Source organism: Paroedura picta, chromosome 11 (genome assembly GCF_049243985.1).
Source record: "Paroedura picta isolate Pp20150507F chromosome 11, Ppicta_v3.0, whole genome shotgun sequence".
In the NCBI taxonomy this organism is placed as follows: domain Eukaryota; kingdom Metazoa; phylum Chordata; class Lepidosauria; order Squamata; family Gekkonidae; genus Paroedura; species Paroedura picta.
Genome location: NC_135379.1, coordinates 63,983,374 through 64,000,946, shown reverse-complemented (window position 1 = coordinate 64,000,946; position 17,573 = coordinate 63,983,374). Strand labels below are relative to the sequence as shown.

The 17,573-nt window shown below is 47.8% G+C and overlaps 1 protein-coding gene across 8 annotated transcripts in view; it reads right to left on the bottom strand.

The window, feature by feature from the left end:
* LOC143820654 (poly(rC)-binding protein 3-like) overlaps positions 1-17,573 on the bottom strand; it is a 254,865-nt gene that overhangs the window by 179,912 nt on the left and 57,380 nt on the right. For 7 of the 8 annotated variants that reach the window (XR_013225439.1, XR_013225441.1, XR_013225438.1 and 4 more), the window contains one exon: positions 276-460. The exons of the other annotated variant lie outside the window; for it this stretch is intronic. The gene's annotated coding sequence lies outside the window, so the exon portion shown is untranslated. The remainder of the gene's footprint in view (positions 1-275; positions 461-17,573) is intronic. 8 annotated transcript variants of the gene reach the window in all.

The following is a 17,573-nucleotide window of genomic DNA, read 5'->3' as shown; positions in this document are numbered from 1 at the left end:
CAGCGACATCTTTACATCCTTTGCTTTTGGACCTGCCCCCTTTACACAGGCACACACTCCTTGCCAGGTAACTGAAAGCAGACCTGGCTCTCAGGAAATGATGGACGGAGCAGAGGAAGTGCCAGAGTCATCATTGACTTCCTGCAAAACGCCTGACGAACCATGGCATACACAAGACTAGAAGAAGCCGCTCGCACGGGTCCCTGCCCACTTCCTTCCCCATCTGGAATGGGGGCCTGGAAAGACACATTCTTGAAGAGAATGAGAATCCTGACCTTGTCTTGTAGCAAGTGACAAACGCTCTGGCAGCCAGCAGGTTTCGGGTGGGCGGTGGAACCTGGTGGTCTTTCCTTCCAGAAAAAATATCTTCACATTGTCCCCGAGATGCCGATGATTACTGGTCCTCGTAAGACGCTGTCGGAAGGCCCAGGCTCACAGCAGAAGAAATTCCCTCCAGTTGCTGCAAAGGCAATGAAAACTGTAAGGGAAAGCAATGAAATATTTCTCTACTAGGGGCAAAGCCTGTTGCAGCCAGAAATACAACAGGCACCAGAGCTTGGCGGTGGGAAGAGGAAGGGGAGGACTTGTCCAGTCGGTAAGGGCATGGGGTTGAATGTGTGTGTGTTGTGAGGGAGGTTGTGGTGGCATGGTGGCAAATGAGGGCATGCCCAGCAGGCAGCCCAGCAGGCAGCCCAAGCGGCGCCGAGGCTCGAGGGCGGGGCATGCACGGTGCTGCCATTCCCGCTGGGAGCCAACCGCTCTGCTGCCGCCTGCTCGTGCCTTCCGACAAGGGTCCGTCTGCCGGGCTCTTCGCAGGCCACTGCCGCCACCGCCACCGCCACCGCCCTTCTTGACTTGAGGCCAGTTGGGGAGGGAGGGAGGGCCCGTCTGCCGCTGCCGCAGCCACACTGCTCTGCCACCCTTCTGAGGCCAGTCAGAGAGGGGAGAAGGGAGGAGGGGGCCGCGGTGGCGACACATCCTGCCTTAAGGCTCCAGATTTCTGGTCACTTTATGTCAGAGGCTCCTTCGCAGCAGGCCTGAAGGGAGGGGGAGGGGGAGCACTCTGCAGCCTCCTGCCAGCTCTGTCAGGGTTCTGAGGCCATTTGCAGTTGGACATGACAGTTAGGACAGCCTTGGGGCGAAAAGGGCTGGTGCATCTTGTCCAAGCCTCTGTTCTCATCCCCCTTGGCAGCCCTACTGACCTCCTCTCCCTGCAGTGGTCAGGAGCAGACTGGCAGTGATGTCTCCAGATTGCCTCTGGCTGGGCTGGGTGGGCAGGCCCTGTCAGAACTTTGGCCCAATGATTGGGCCAAAGTCCCAAGTGGGTGTGACCTGTCTGAGGCAGGGCCCAATCGAGACGCACGAAGGGCCCTTCCTCTGACAGGTCACACCCACTCTCCACCCACTTAGCCCTTAGTGAAATATTATACAGCTCCTGCTGTTACAGATGGGAACTTGTTTCTATTTGCATTCAACAGGCAATCTCTAGAATAAGTGTTCTTGCATTATAACTTCAGGATTTGGCTTATTATGTATCTAGAGAAGTGCTACCAAGTCATCATTTCCACATCTCAAACATCAGAAATTAATATGCTAGATTATTACTAGAAATTAAGCCCGCTATAGAATAAATATAGCTGGCGCTAGGGAATTGGGAGGAAGAAGGTAGGAAAGGAAGGTAGAAGAGGGAAGGAGGGATGGGAGGGAGAAAGGACGGCAAGGGGTGGGTGAAGGGATGGATAGAAGGGAGAAAGGAAGGAAGGGAGAAAGGAAAAAAGGCAGAAAGGCAGAAAGCCTGCAAGTGAGCAAGTGAGAGGGAGAGAAAGAGGCAGAGAGAGAGACGCAGAAAGGAGAGAGAGAAATAGAGGAAGTCAGGAAGGAAGGAAGGAAGGAAGGAAGGAAGAAGAAGAAGAAGAAGAAGAAGAAGAAGAAGAAGAAGAAGAAGAAGAAGAAGAAGAAGAAGAAGAAGAAGAAGAAGAAGAAGAAGAAGAAGAAGACACTCGGCCTTCCTTATGGTCCAATTTTCACAGCCATACATCACAACTGGAAAGTTTAGCCTTGACTAAACGCACTTTTGTTGGCAGGGTGATGTCTCTGCTTTTTAGGATGCTGTCTAGATTTGCCATAGCTTTCCTCCCCAGGAGCAAGCGTCTTTTAATTTCTTTGCTGGAGTCCCCATCTGCAGTGATCTTGGAGACCAGGAAAATAAAATCTGTCACTATCTCCATTTCTTCCCCATCTATTTGCCAGGAATTGAGAGGGCCAGATGCCATCATCTTCGTTTTCTTGATGTTGAATTTCAAGCCAACTTTTGCACTCTCCTCCTTCACCTGCATCAACAGGCTCTTTAGTTCCTCTTCACTTTCTGCCATTAGAGTGGTATCATCTGCGTATCTGAGGTTGTTGATATTTCTCCCTGCAATCTTGATCCCAATTTGTGACTCATCTAGTGCCGCCTTTCTCATGATGTGCTCCACATACAAGTTAAATAGGCAAGGCGACAGTATACAGCCTTGCCAAACTCCTTTCTCAATTTTGAACCAATCAGTGATTCCATGTTCAGTTCTCACTGTTGCTTCTTGACCTGCATATAAGTTTCTCAAGAGACAAATAAGACGCTCTGGTATTCCCATCTCTTTAAGAACTTGCCACAATTTGTTGTGCTCCACACAATCAAAGGCTTTAGCATAGTCAATGAAGCAGAAGTAGATGTTCTTCTGGAACTCCCTAGCTTTCTCCATGATCCAGCGTATGTTGGCAATTTGGTCTCTAGTTCCTCTGCCTCTTCGAAATCCTGCCTGTACTTCTGGAGGTTCTCGGTCCACATATTGCTGGAGCCTAGTTTGTATTTTGAGCATAACTTTGCTAGCATGGGAGGGCAGTATACAAAAACAAACACATACAGACGACCATTTCCATTGAGGAGAAAGAGCCTGGGCCTGTAAGGCAACAGAGGAAGGGGTCTCCAGGGACATCAAGTGATTTCAGCAGCCATCCGAACTTCTGGGAAAGGCCGTGTAACCTGGCATAACCCGAGCAATCCCCAGAACCCCGGTTGGGAATCTCCACCTCAGACACTGACACAAGCCCTACTCAGACAGGGCAGTGGTTTTCCCCAAGGGATGAACACAGATAAATTTGAGTAGAGCTCAATTTATTAAGCATCTCCCTATGGCTACTTTCAGCCACAGCTGGCACCACAATATGCTGTGCAAACCATTTTTATCCTATTTACAGAAAAAGAACGGCTGCTGCTTGCCAACAGTAGGAGCCAAAGGAATATTTTCGATATATGAGCACAAATGAGCCAAACCCCCTGAGGCAGCCACATGTTCACAGATTCAAGCGATCACATCAACCAAATTCATCCCACAGGAAAGCTTGCAGCGGAATTAACATCAAGAGTGCCCGACAACGCAATCCCGTAAGGTATGAGAAGTAGGGCACCGTTTTCCCCAGTTGCATTTCCACCCTTTACCCAGCCGTTTTGTAGGGGGAAGGGGGGATTCTGTAGCCGAGAAGCAGGAGAAGAGAGGAGACACAGCAAGAGATGAGCCTTTAAAGCAGGGGTAGTCAAACTGCGGCCCTCCAGATGTCCGTGGACTACAATTCCCAGGAGCCCCCTGCCAGCGTTTGCTGGCAGGGGGCTCCTGGGAATTGTAGTCCATGGACATCTGGATGGCCGCAGTTTGACTACCCCTGCTTTAAAGGGTAGCAAATCACTCTGGCTGGAGTCCCTGAGTTCTTGTCAATCAACTTTTGGGCAAGAAGCGCCATCTGGTTGCTTCAGATTTATGGAACCCAATGAATTAATGTCCTCAGAGCCAGTGGGAAGACGCCAGACCACTTTGGCAAGGCACAGACACCCAAGTCTCAATACAGCCACCCCGAGACAACCGGTAGGAGACAGACAGCCTAATCCAATAGGGCACAGACCTTCCCTTTCAATGAAGAGACTCCCGTCAACCCAGAGACCCCCAGAACACCCACAGGAATGAATATTATTTTCCCGGGCTCAGACACCAAGATAAAGTCCATAAGGTTTGGAATTCCGGCAGAGTGGAGAGCACAAAAGGGCTGCCACAACAACTTCAGCTACACAGTGAGATCTTTGTGCTGTTGTGGCTGCTGCTTCCAAGCAAGAACTTGGCCCAGCCAATCAAACCTCCAGTGGCCAACCAGAAAGGCCACTAGGCAAAAGGACCACTTGACCCTGCCTGCTTTCTAAAAAAACACCTGAGGGTATGAAGAAACATTTTAGCAGGCACCTGGGTACTCACAGGGGTTTCGCTGGGGGCCCCTATCCTACATGCTCCACTTCCTCATTTAAAAAGGTAAAGGCATCCCCTGTGCAAGCACCGAGTCATGTCTGACCCTTGGGGTGACGCCCTCCAGCATTTTCCTACTTCCTCATTACTGCTTGTCAAAATTAGCAAACATATCCATATTCCTCAAGACAGAATGACTCTGGTCCAAATGGTTTATTCGGATATTTAAACAGCAGTACATTAAACAATGTCCATGTTATTTAGATTTGTAGCCTCCTTAAAAATGTTGAATCAGGTTGAGAAAGCTACTTGATAATAAAGGAAACGTATTGAGAACAGAAGCCACATTAGGCACTCCCTCACCCCCCACCCCCTCAAAAAAACGTACAAGGAATATAATTGATTAAATTAGATGGCTGAACTAAAACCACTTATGTGATTGCATTTGGAGGAAAAGCAGATGGCTCCATATTACAATAATTTGATTTCTTGCAGTAAACATTACTCATGATATAGAAAATGCTTATGTGGATCTTCTCTCCTTTCAGGATGACGGGGTGCCCTGCTTCTCTTTAAAGCACATCCCATAATTTGACCCGAGCTGCAAAACAGCTGCCAGGAATTCCAAGCAAATTAAATAAAACTGGACAGCTCCATGTATCACCCTCAGTTATAGGATTCGGATAGATCTGAAGTGTGGGTGGGGTCCTCCATAACCTGAAGAGCTTCTCTGACCCACTCCTGCAATGAGGGAGGTTCCACGCAGAGGAGAGTTCCAGAAGTCTAAATGCTGGGCCGTTCCAAGCTAAGCAGCATCTGTCCAATCCCATGAATGCCCTCCTGCACAGAGTGCTACTGAGGGCAGCTTGTCCATACACCAAAGGAACGAGAGGCTCCAGGGCCCGCCCCGTTCATCCTCCCCATGTTTCTTGTTTGATCCAAACTGTGGATGATGAAGGACACTGACACTGGGAAGGGCAACCATGAAGAAACTAGGAAAGGCATCAGGAAGGGGACCAAAATCAAGGTAATTCACACTACAATATTCTCCATCCAGAAGAAGTTCCTGGCAGAACAGTTTCTCAGTGGAACAGGCTTCCTCAGGAGGTGGTGGGTTCTCCATCTTTGGAGATTTTTTAACAGAGGCTGGATAGCCATCTGACGGAGAGGCTGATTCTGTGAAGGCAAAGGGGTGGCAGGTTACAGTAGATGAGCGATTGGGATGCGAGTGTCCTGCATAGTGCAGGGGGTTGGAATAGATGACTCAGGAGGTCCCTCTGATTCTATGGGCCATTTCGCACAGAGCTCAAAGTGGCTATTTGGTTGCCGTTTGTGAAATCGCTACTTTAAGTAGCGAAAATCGCCCGTAACGCACAGCTGCGGTTTTTGCGGAATTTGGCACTTTCACTTCTCGCCAGTTTCGTAACCCACAGGCTTCCGGTCTCCGTCTTATCGCCACAAAGGAGGTCCCTTTTTAGCGCTTCTGGTCTCCCGTGGCCGTCAATCAAACTGCAGGGACACCTTTGACCTCCACCCTAAAGCCGAATTTGTTGGGGTTCCCTTTTTTTTAAAAAAAACCAGGAAACCCCGTAGCAACGCGTCATCGTCAAATCATTGGCGCCGTTGGAATGGGTTTTCTATTGTTTTCTATGAACCAGAGGTTGATGCATTGATATGTTTGATTGGTTAATCCCCGCCCACAGTACACGCCCACAGGTTACCTGCTTATATGCACCTAGGCAGACACGTGGTCGGCCTCACTCTTTGTTTGCGTAGCCTACTGCCCGCAGCACAGGTTAACGTTGCAATGGAGAGGATTATTTTTCAATTGTTGGCTCAGATGCTTGCGGTAGTCCAGCGTATCCATACCATCGTGAGGCATAGGAGGGCTGCTATCGAGGACTACTGACAACGTATTGCCGGAACGATGACCACCAGTAGAAGACGTTCTCTAAGGGCAACCATGGCAGCTAAGAAGCACTGGCAAGCTCTGGCAGAGGTCCGGTTCGAACAGGTGGAGAAAGCTGACAGGAAGAAAGTAGAGTCAACTGAACCATGGAGTTGGAAGGAGCTTTACTGATACCCCCAGGCCACCAAAAAGATAAATAAGAAAGTTCTAGATCAAATCAATCCTGAATTCTCCCTAGAAGTCAGAGCAGCTAAACTGTGGCTTCCACATTTTGTTCACATTTAGAGAAGGGAAGAGTCATCGGAAAAGATCACCATGCTGGGGAAAGGCTGCAGGAAATGAGGAAGGTACGATATAAGATTGACTGATTCAGCCGAGGAGGCCACGACCCTCAGTGGGCAAGACCTGAGCAAGCTGCTAACATTTCGGAGGTTATTCATTCATGGGGCTGTTGTAAGAAGGCACTTGATGATACGTAACACACATTTGGGCGATGCAGAAGTCTTTGCGTCTTCTTGCACACCCTGGCCTCAGCAGAACAGACTGTAGGAAACATATTAACTTCAAAGGGGGACTGGGTTTATCTGATTTCACCCTTCCCTTCCTTCAGGAAGGTGTACCTATAGCTCTGAGGATGTTCTGGTGCCATTCTCCTGAATCTAAGCTCATTTGGCCCGGGAAGCTGCCTGGATGGGAGATCTCTCAACGCTTTGGCCGAAAAACAGGGTGTAAATGAAATAAGCAAAATATAGGCAGCTGATTCGGGGTCATCTTTAGCACGGGTGCACATACATATAACACTCCACGTCTGGCCAGAACTTTCACCCAATTTCATAATTCAAGCAAGCCTTCTGGACGAGAAATTAAATTTTCAGTGCAGATGAAGTCTCTATTCCTGTCCTCGGTTCGTGGACAGGTTGCACGGCCAGCCCAATCGTTATACGCAGAGCTGCCCGGCTATTTCTATATGGTCTGCACATACTGTTGCTGTAGCTGCATGAGAGGAGCATGCAAGCGCATGGAGAAGACTTATTATTAGGCAGAGGTTAGCGAGGCACCGCCAGTCAGTTTAGGCTGATTCAATAATAGGCCAGAATGACCAGCCGTGTGGCTTATTTATACGGCTGCTTCCTGCAGCCTTAGAAAGGTTAACCCCAGGTTACGCAAGTAAAACAGGCGGACAAGGGTGCTGCCCCTCTCTGTCAATTAGGGCTGTGCGCTTCGGCAGCCTCGGGCTACCACTGGCTGCCGCTCCACTGCCGCCCCTCCTTTCCGTACTGTGGCGCTAACCGCCTCGGGCTTCAGTGATCGCAGAGGCAGACGGACCGCCTCGAGGCGCACAACCCTACGTCAATCCCCATTCCTGCTTGGTGGGTGAGCAGAACAGTTAAGAGCCAATCAGAATCCACAAAATGATGGAGGAGCCAGATGGGGGAGAGGAGTACGAAGAAAAGCAGTAAAACCATCTGTCTGAATCGGACAGGGTTTGTACCTCCAGAGGAATACTCTCTCAGAGAGTTTCACAGCTCTCACAGCCTGGGGTGAAAGCAGGCTAATGTAGTGAATGCTTTAGGGCAGCGGTCCCCAACCTTTTTACTGTTGAGGACCGCCTCCGGGGATGGGGAAGAGCTGGCGGCCCGGGCACCGCGCATTCATGTTTGCACCAGCAGGGGGCGCTAATGTGCATGCGCAGAGTTGCAGTGCATGTACATTTTCATCAGCAGGGGGCGCTAATGTGCATGCATGGCAGCTCCGCACATGCACGTTTGTGTCCACCGGCATTCCGGCGGCCGCATCTGCCTCTTCCCCCCCTCTCGCAACAAGAAGCTAGACAGGTCATGAGCCAGGCCAAAGCAGCCGCTTCACTCACGGCCTGGTGAGCTGCGGGGGGGGGGGGGGAGAGGCAGGCGCAGCTGCCGGCGGCCTGTTACCAAGGCCTTCGCAGCCCGGTACCAGGCCGCGGACTGGGGGTTGACGACCCCCGCTTTACAGCAGTGATTGCTGGGGCCTGGTCAAAGCTTGACAATTTTGCTGAGGGCCGGTAGGGGGGTAGTCTTTTGCCGAGGGACGTCGCCGCCTGAGCCCCTGCTCTGCTGCTTTCCCACCAGCGCCCCTGACTTCCTGCCGCCCACTGGGGGGCAATGTCATCAGCATTGTGCAGTGCCACATTGAGGGGGAGCCCCAGCCATGGCGGCCACCAGAGAGCACCAAAGGTGAGCGGGTGGCAGAGTGGCAGAGCAGCCCACCGGGCGAGAGCTGCGGAGGAGGATGAAGAGGAGCCGCGGCCCGGTACCGACTGATCTACGGACCGGTACCAGTCGCCAGACCAGGGGTTGGGGACAGCTGCTGTAGGGGTTTGAGCCTCCAGAGAGTAAGGTCAGATCCTTTCTCAGGGGACAGAATTCTCTCACAGCTGAATTTAAATCAAGGCAGGTTAATTTCAGTTAATAAAGGAGACCTACTAGTCTTGGTTCAGGGGAAAGCTTGCTTAAAAAATAAAAGGAGTTTCCAGAAGGAGCTCTGTACAATTCCTAATACTGTGTAAAGGCCAAAAAGTTACCACAAGGATAACAGCACAACTGATAACTCCTCTCTGCACCCAGAACTAACAAATTTTATAACAGTAGGAGTCCAGCAAATACTGTGAGTTATACTTGAAAATGGTTTCCACCTCTTTGTTTAACACCTCTATTCTCCTAATCAAGAACATCAAGTAACTTTTTCTTTAGCGGCTCACTTGAAGAAACTACATTTAGAAGCAACATGAAGTCAGACTGTTGGGTCGATGCTGGGGCAGAAACCACACTGGCCTAATAACTTTATTCTCCTACTGTAATAAAAGTTATTTTTTCCTCTGTTGGCTCACTTAAAATATTTAAAATATTTGCAAGCCACATGAAGTCAGATTGTCAGGTAGAGCTTGGGGTGGAGACAACACTGGTCAAACTTGACATCGTGTTACCCCTGTTCAAACATAATCTAAAGCCCTAATCTTCACACCAGGACATTTGTGACTGTAAGCGATCCATCTAGGAAAACTGTGGAAGAAGCTATTGCCGCAGGGCAGTGGTTCTCAACCGCTGCATCATCAGGAGCATCAGGAAGGAATGGAGGGAGGAAGGGAGAAGGAAGGAAGGGAGAAGGAAGGAAGGAAGGAAGGAAGGAAGGAAGGAAGGAAGGAAGGAAGGAAGGAAGGAAGGGAGGGAGGGAGGGAGGGAGGGAAGGAGGGAGGGAGGGAGGGAGGGAGGGAGGAAAGAAAGAAAGAAAGAAAGAAAGAAAGAAAGAAAGAAAGAAAGAAAGAAAGAAAGAAAGAAAGAAAGAAAGAAAGAAAGAAAGAAAGAAAGAAAGAAAGAAAGAAAGAAAGAAAGAAAGAAAGGCGATGTAGGCTCAAAGGCGACATAGGCAACGCTGGGGCTGTTCCCCCCCCTTCCGCCCAGTGGTGCCCCTCCTACCTGATGGCGCAGCCACCTGAGTGGGAGTCCTGAGGCCTGGGCATTCCCCCCGCCCACCCGCAAGCCACCCAAGTGGGAGGCTTAAAGTTGGTGTGGGGGAAGCCTGGCTGTTCCTCTAGGCTTGGAGATGGACGTGGGCCACATGCAGGTGGGTAGCCGGTGGTAAGGCCTTGCACTGTGGGCCCCCCTCTCTCCCAGGCCCTCCTCCCTGTGGAGGCAGCCCCCTCCCCACCCACAGTGCCTGGGTTGGGGCTTACTTCCCCTACCCTCCCAGCTCCCACCCACCGGGGGCAGCAGCGGCATGCCTCAGCGACCCCTGGGAGAAGGGTCGATCAACCCCCCTAGGGGTTGTGAGCCCCAGGTTGAGAACCACTGCCCTAGTGGAATGGGCAGGAACGTTCCACAGACCTGGCAGTGTGGTCCTGTCATCACACGCCCTAGTGGTTCCGACAGTCCATCAGAGCATGGTCTGGGATGACACTCCAGCCTCTCTTAGCAACCTGCTCCTCAATATCAGGGTCATTAAAACAAATGAGCTGCTCTGAAACTTTAAGGTTCTAAGACTGTTCTTCAGACATTCCCAGAGCTCAGTGCAGGAATGGAACCTAGAAACGACCTTAGGAAGAAACCTACGTCGAGGGCATAGGATTACCTTTTCAGGAAATAATTTCATTGCTTTCAGGGGGATTTACTCTGTTCAGCTTTTAGGCTGCCATACTGCAGACTTCTACTTCTTTGATGGTCCAGGGATCCCCCCCCCCTCCCTGCTTCCTGTTTATGTCTTCAAAAAAGTAATCCCTAGCTACCAGAGCAAGATGATTCACTCCTCTTCTGTGATTTGGATTAATATTACCAGACCAAACCCTTTCAAATTTACTTTCCTCCTGTGTGTCATTTGTATTACATAATTTGTTGCCTGAATATCAGTTTTCAAATCCTATCATCAGCTCATAAAAGTTTTTTAATCTTCTTTGGAAAGTTTATTAAAAGTATAACTAGTTCCTTGCTCACCCCTGACGGCTTATCCAGCTGAGCCATAAATAACATGATGACCAAACAGCGGGGCTAGCTAGAACAAATGACTTCACACAGCACAGCAACATTCAGCTCACAAACCCTGGAAATGAAATGTACCCAAGACCAAGAAAGATTTTGTTCAAGTGAAACAGTTCAGCACCCTCTCCCTCCCATGGCTCCTACTGGTAGCCATCTCAACACAAATGCTAAATCCCTTGGAAATTGATCTTGTACTTCAAATCCCCAAGATAAATTAAGAATCTGAAACATATAATGCAGCGGATTCTGCCTCTCGTTGACGGTCCTACAACTACAGATCATTACCTCTTCCTTCTCATCCATGTAGGAACAAATAATACTGCCCAGCAGAACATGGAACATATTAAGAAAGACTTTGTGGATCTGGGGAAAAAGATAAAAGACCTGGGAATACAGGTTGTGTTTTCATCAGTCCTTCCTGTATGTGGCCGAGGCAGAGGAAGAGGGAGAAAAATTATGCAAGTAAATGACTGGCTACGTCAATGGTGTCAACAGGAACAATTTGGATGTCTGGATCATGGTCAAGGATGTCAATATGAGGGGCTATTATCAGGAGACAGCGTGGACCTCACAGGGGATGGAAAAAGTATTTTTGGGAGAACCCTTGCACACCTGGTGAAGAGGGCTTTAAACTAGACACAAAGGGGGAGCGAGACGTAAATTCAGAACTTGGTGTGATGGCAAGATCTGAAGATGAGAAGATCTCAAATCTACAGGGAATGTCACCTAAGCAGGGAACTACTAGCTTACAAGGAAGTTCAAAAACCAAAACCATGAGACACACAAAGGATGGACTACGATGTCTCTACACCAATGCACAGAGTATGATAAACAAGCAGGAGGAACTAGTAGTCATAATAGAGGAAGGGGGCTATGACCCAATAGAAATCACAGAAACTTGGTGGGATAATGCTCACAATTGGAATACTAGAATCAAGGGGTACAATCTATTCAGAAGGGACAGACAAGAAAAGAAGGGGGGAGGTGTAGCAATATAAGGAAACTTTATACTTGTGAAGAAATACAGGTACCCGAGCATGAAAGTTCAGCTGAGTATATTTGGGTAAATATAAAAGGAGTAGGAAATGAGAGTAGTATTATTGTGGGGGTCTGCTACAGACCACCAAGCCAGTCAGAGGACTTGAATGAGATACTGCTAGACCAAATTGCACAATTCTCAAAAAAGGTGGAAACAGTGGTCATGGGTGACTTCAATTACCCAGATATCTGTTGGAAGACCAACTCTGCTAAAAATGCAAACTGCGTTAAATTATTAACTTGTCTTGCTGAGAGCTTCATTTCCGAGAAAGTAGAGAGGGGAACCAGGGGCTCTGCTATTTTAGACTTGATTCTCATCAATGGGGGAGAACTGGTGGATGAGGTGGAAGTAGTGGGCACACTTGGTAGCAGTGACCATGTGCTTTTGGAATTTTCAATTGTGGGAAAGAGTAAACCTGTATGTAGTCGTACGTACAGACTGGACTTCAGGAAAGCTGATTTTCACAGACTTAAAGGTATGTTGCGTAGAGTCCCGTGGTCAGAAAGACTTAAAGAGATGGGAGTCCAAGAGGGCTGGGAGTTTCTTAAAAGTGAACTACTGATGTCTCAATCACAAACAATTCCCTTGAGAAGAAAGGATGGAAGGAGCCTAAGGAAGCCAAGTTGGCTCCATAAGCAGTTGTCAAAAGATTTGAGGAATAAAAAAGATTCATTCAGGAAATGGAAGGAAGGCCTTATTACCAAGGATGAGTATTAACAAATAACCAATAATTGTAGGGGGAGTGTTAGGAAAGCTAAAGCTCAATATGAGCTTAGGCTAGCAAGAAATGCTAAACATAACAAAAAAGGCTTCTTTAGTTATATGTCAAGCAAGAAGAAGAATAGGGACACCATAGGACCACTGCGAGGACAAGAAAGTGAAATTATAACAGATGATGAAGAGAGGGCTGAACTGCTTAACTCCTATTTCTCCTCGGTCTTCTCTTGTCAGGGAAATAGTGATCAATGTGGCAAAAACGTAACACAACACGGGGGACAGGAATGGTGGCCTAGGATCACTGTTGGACCAGTGCACAAACACCTAGTTTCTTTAAATGAAACAAAGTCTTCTGGGCCAGATGAATTGCATCCAAGGGTACTAAAAGAACTTGCAGATGTCATCTCTGAACCTCTGTCCATTATTTTTGACACTTCTTGGAGAACAGGTGAGGTGCCAGATGATTGGAGGCGGGGAAATGTTGTCCCCATCTTCAAGAAAGGGAAAAAGGAGGATCCGTGTAATTATCAACCCGTCAGCTTGACATCTGTAGCTGGAATAAATAATCAAACACTCGGTCCTTGAGCAGCTGGAACTGAGAACTGTGATGTCTAAGACTCAGCAGGGGTTTCACAAGAACAAATCATGTCAGATCAACCTTATCTCTTTTTTCGAGAAAGTGACTACCTTGCTGAATCAGGGGAATGCCGTGGATATAGTTTATCTGGATTTCAGTAAAGCTTTTGATAAGGTTCCACACGATAATCTTGTTGACAAGTTGGTAAAATGCGGTATGGATCCTAATTCTGTCAGGTGGATCAATAACTGGTTGACAAATCGTACCCAGAGGGTACTTGTTAACAGTTCAGCATCTTCTTGGAAAAGAGTATCCAGTGGAGTACCCCAAGGATCTGTCCTGGGGCCTGTGTTGTTCAACATATTTATAAATGATTTGGATGAGGGATTAGAGGGGATACTTATTAAATGTGCAGATGATACTAAACTGGGAGGGGTAGCAAACACAACTGAAGAAAGCAACAGAATACAGGATGATCTTGATAGGCTCGAGAAGTGGGCTAAACTGAATAAAATGAAGTTCAATAGGGACAAATGTAAAGTTCTGCATTTTCGGTAGAAAAAACCAAATACACCAATATAGGATGGGGGAGACTTGTCTTGGCAGTAGCATGTGCAAAAAGGATTTAGGAGTCTTAGTAGACCATACATTGAACATGAGTCAGCAGTGTGACTCAGTGGCTAATAAGGCAAATGGGATTTTGGTCTGTATCAAATGGAGTATCGTGTCCAGATCATGGGAGGTGATGGTACCATTGTACTCTGCTCTGGTTCGGCCTCACTTGGAGTCCTGTGTTCAGTTTTGGGCACCCAAGTTGAAGACGGATGTTGACAAACTGGAACGTGTCCAGAGGAGGGCAACAAAGATGGCGAGGGGTTTGGAGACCAAGACATATGAAGAAAGGTTGGGGGAGCTTGGTCTGTTTAGCCTGGAGAGGAGACGACTGAGAGGGGATCTGATAACCAAGTATTTAAAAGGCTGCCATATAGAGGATGGAGCAGAATTGTTCACTCTTGCCCCAGAGGGACAGACCAGAACAAATGGGATGAAATTAATTCAAAAGAAATTCCATCTAAACATCCAGAAGAAGTTCCTGACAGTCAGAGCGGTTTCTCAGTGGAACAGGCTTCCTCAGGAGGTGGTGGGTTCTCCATCTTTGGAAATTTTTAAACAGAGGTTAGATAGCAATCTGATGGAGGAGGCTCATTCTGTGAAGGCAAAGGGGTGGCAGGTTACAGTAGATGAGCGATTGGGATGTGAGTGTCCTGCATAGTGCAGGGGGTTGGACTAGATGACCCCTGAGGTCCCTTCCAACTCTATGATTCTATGGTTCTATGATTCTATCCCAAGCTTCCATCAACCTCCAATCCTCTACACAGAAACTGGCAAAGGGTTTCTTGCCCCATCCCTTCCACCTCATCAAAACTGAACAATATATAAAAACTAAACATTCATATGATAAAGTTTTAAATAACAAAAATCTGAGCCGATGACCTGCACTGGCTAGTCGCGCCCAAGGGACAATCCACTCTGGCTTCACCTTCTGGTGCTACCAAATCGTGACTCGTCTTCTCAGGATGTGGCCAAAATACGATAGCCTCAGTTTAGTCATTTTAGCTTCCAGGGAGAGTTGAGGCTGGATCTGATCTAGAACACACGTGTTTGCGGTCCACAATCTCTGTAAACCTCCAACTTCCTGTCAACTTTCTTTACGGTCCAACGTTTACGGCCATACCTAGCGAGGGGGAATACTACGGTATGATCGCATGTTCTCCCCGGAAGACAACCTCCTCAGCTAGAGCATCCCCAGCTGTTAACTCAGAACTCAGGAGTTCGGTATTCCCTCCTTTATATTTTTTTATCAATCCTTCCCACCTGAGAATAGCTTGTCTCCACGAGCCTGCAAAAGGCATTTCTCTGCCCTCGGTGAGGCCTGCCGTGGAGTCAGAGATGCATTGCTTATTAATCACTGGAGGGAAATAAAGAGCCTCATAAGCAATTTGTAGCATTAAGATTAAACTGACTCAAAAATTAGCTTTACATAGCCGTGGTGTCTTTTTTTTCCCCCTTGGTTAAGCGGTTGGTAAATTTCTCATACGATTGTCTTGTAATGTCTGTTCTCCGAGCATATGGAAAGAGAGCGACTGTTAGAAAGTAATAATGAAGCCAAGGGGAAAAAGAGCAGAAAATGTTTGACACCCCCCCAAAAAAAAAATTGGAATCAAGGACCAAACAAAGATGAAATAAATATGTGAGTGTAAATAATAGAAAAATGAAAAATATTAAATATACAAAAAACATGCATTTATTTACAATGAGAGTTAAAAACACTGTAAGGCTTTTACAAATCCATGTGTGCTAGTGTGCTGATTCAGTATAAGGCAACTTCATGCGTGTACTTCTGGGAGACAGGACTGTGGCTCTGGGGCAGAGAATCTGCTTGGCATGGAGAAGGTCCCATGTTCAGTCCTCGGCATCTCCCGTTAAAGGGACCAGGCAGGAGGTATTGTGAAAGACCTCTCCTGAGACGTTAGAGAGCTCCCGCTGGTCTGATCTGACGGTAAGGTCTTTGATGGACCAAGGGTATAAGATGGAATTGTGGATTCAGCTCTGCCACAGAATTCTAATGCTTCTGTTAGCACATAATTTCATCACCCTCTCTGCGCTCCGTCCTGGATTTCTAATAAAGTCCTGCTTAAAACGTTTTACCGCTTTTTCATTTTCCTGAATGGTCCAGTGCCAAGGCTAGCCTGAGGTCAGTGAGTTAGAGCCCTTGGACTTCCCCACCACTACTCAATTTGTCCTGCTTTTTAGAAGTTGTGGTAATTGGCTCAGCAATATTGGTGGTGATCTCTACCACGGAGGGACATTTTTCATGCTCTCTGAATGCTCATAAACGTTAATGCTGCATTCCCCCCCCCCCTTAACAACGAGAGAGACACTGAAAAGATTTACGAATGCGTTAATAAAATAGGTTTTAAGAAAATAGCCTTTCAGCTTTGTCGGCACAAGGGTCTCGTCATCTGCACTGCTGCAGCCCCAGATGAAATTGCCCCCCCCCCCTTTCTTGGTCTTCCAGTAAGGAGACGTCTCCTGGCGTAGCTAATCTTCATAACAGACGAGTCCTTTCATCCTGACAATCTGAACAGCATCTAATTTAATTAAAGATTTACAAGAAGTGACCTTTACTCTAACAATTAACTATTTATGTTAAGACATAATTGGCACAGCACAATCACAGAAAATGAAAGCCCCTTTTTCACCTTCTAAAAACACTTTAAACATCTCAAACCATTTCTGAATTCCCAGCCACAGCATTCATGAGAGTTTGCTTTTACTAAAGAGCCTTGGTTTACGCTCAAAGGCTTGGCCACTGAAGCTTGTAAAGAGTCACGTTTAAGCTGTCACCGATTAAAGAAACTGTAATTGATTAATTGCGCAAGTCTCATTTAAGTCTTCACGGATTTGCATATTAATCATCACCAGTTTTCTGCATACGTTGCTTTTGGAAGCCCATCCATTTAGCCACAGACTCCACTGTGGATGAAGGAAGAGAAACAGAGAATCTTCTTTTGAAATAGGAAGAGCTGCCTGTCTTTTGGAAGAAGAGTGGTTGTTTAGATCCCACTTTACCCAAAGGAGTCTCAAAGCTCCTAACAATCCCCTCCCCTTCCTCTCCCCACAACAGATACCTTGTGAGGGAGGTGGGACTGAGAGAGCTCTGACAGAACTGCTCTATGAGAACACCTCTAACAGGACTGTGATTAGGCCTAGGTCACCCAAGTGGCTGCATGTGAGGAACTAATCCCAGCTGTCCAGGCTAGAGGCTGCCGCTCTTGATCACTGTGCCCAGTTGGCTCTTTCGTAGGCCAAAGGAGTGATGCATTTCCTTAAAAGCTGCTCAGTTAATAGCAAGGTTTTTCCAATTGATTACTCAGATTGACTAATCAAACACCAAAGGCCTTGTGAGAACTAATTTGTACATATCTTGTGGATTTCCCCCCAGCGTCCCTTTTGCTGGGACCTTAGATGTCAATGACTGCCGTTTTAATTTCATTACCAGCTTCCCCGTGTCGTGCCCAGGAGGCTGGTGGGAAGAACAATAGTATCAACAAGGTGGTGTCATCTCTGGGGTGAGCCGAGAGTGATGCCCCCCCCCCCAGGCCCTGATTCCAGGAGTGGGTTAGAATGCGATCGCGATGCCCCTGCCTCCCCGTCTCCCCCCAGAGCTCCAGGGCTTCCGTTTCAGTAGACTTAGATTCCAGCACCAACCCAAGCAGCGGCGGCGGCTGCATCCTGGCATAAATGTTGAATACCGTCTTGCGTTTCACAGGGGGTGACATCACCCAGGTGAGGAAGCCTCCCAGGCAATGGTCATACCTGACGGACACCAAAACTGCGGGATTTCAGGCTTTCCTCCAGTCAGACACAACTACAGTGAAGCCCAAGACTGACTCACTCCCACTGTGGTTTCAGAACAGAGTGGCCCTTGGTGGGACTGCACTGCTACCCACACCACTGGGAGGCATTAAGACTCGTCTGGATATCTTACTGC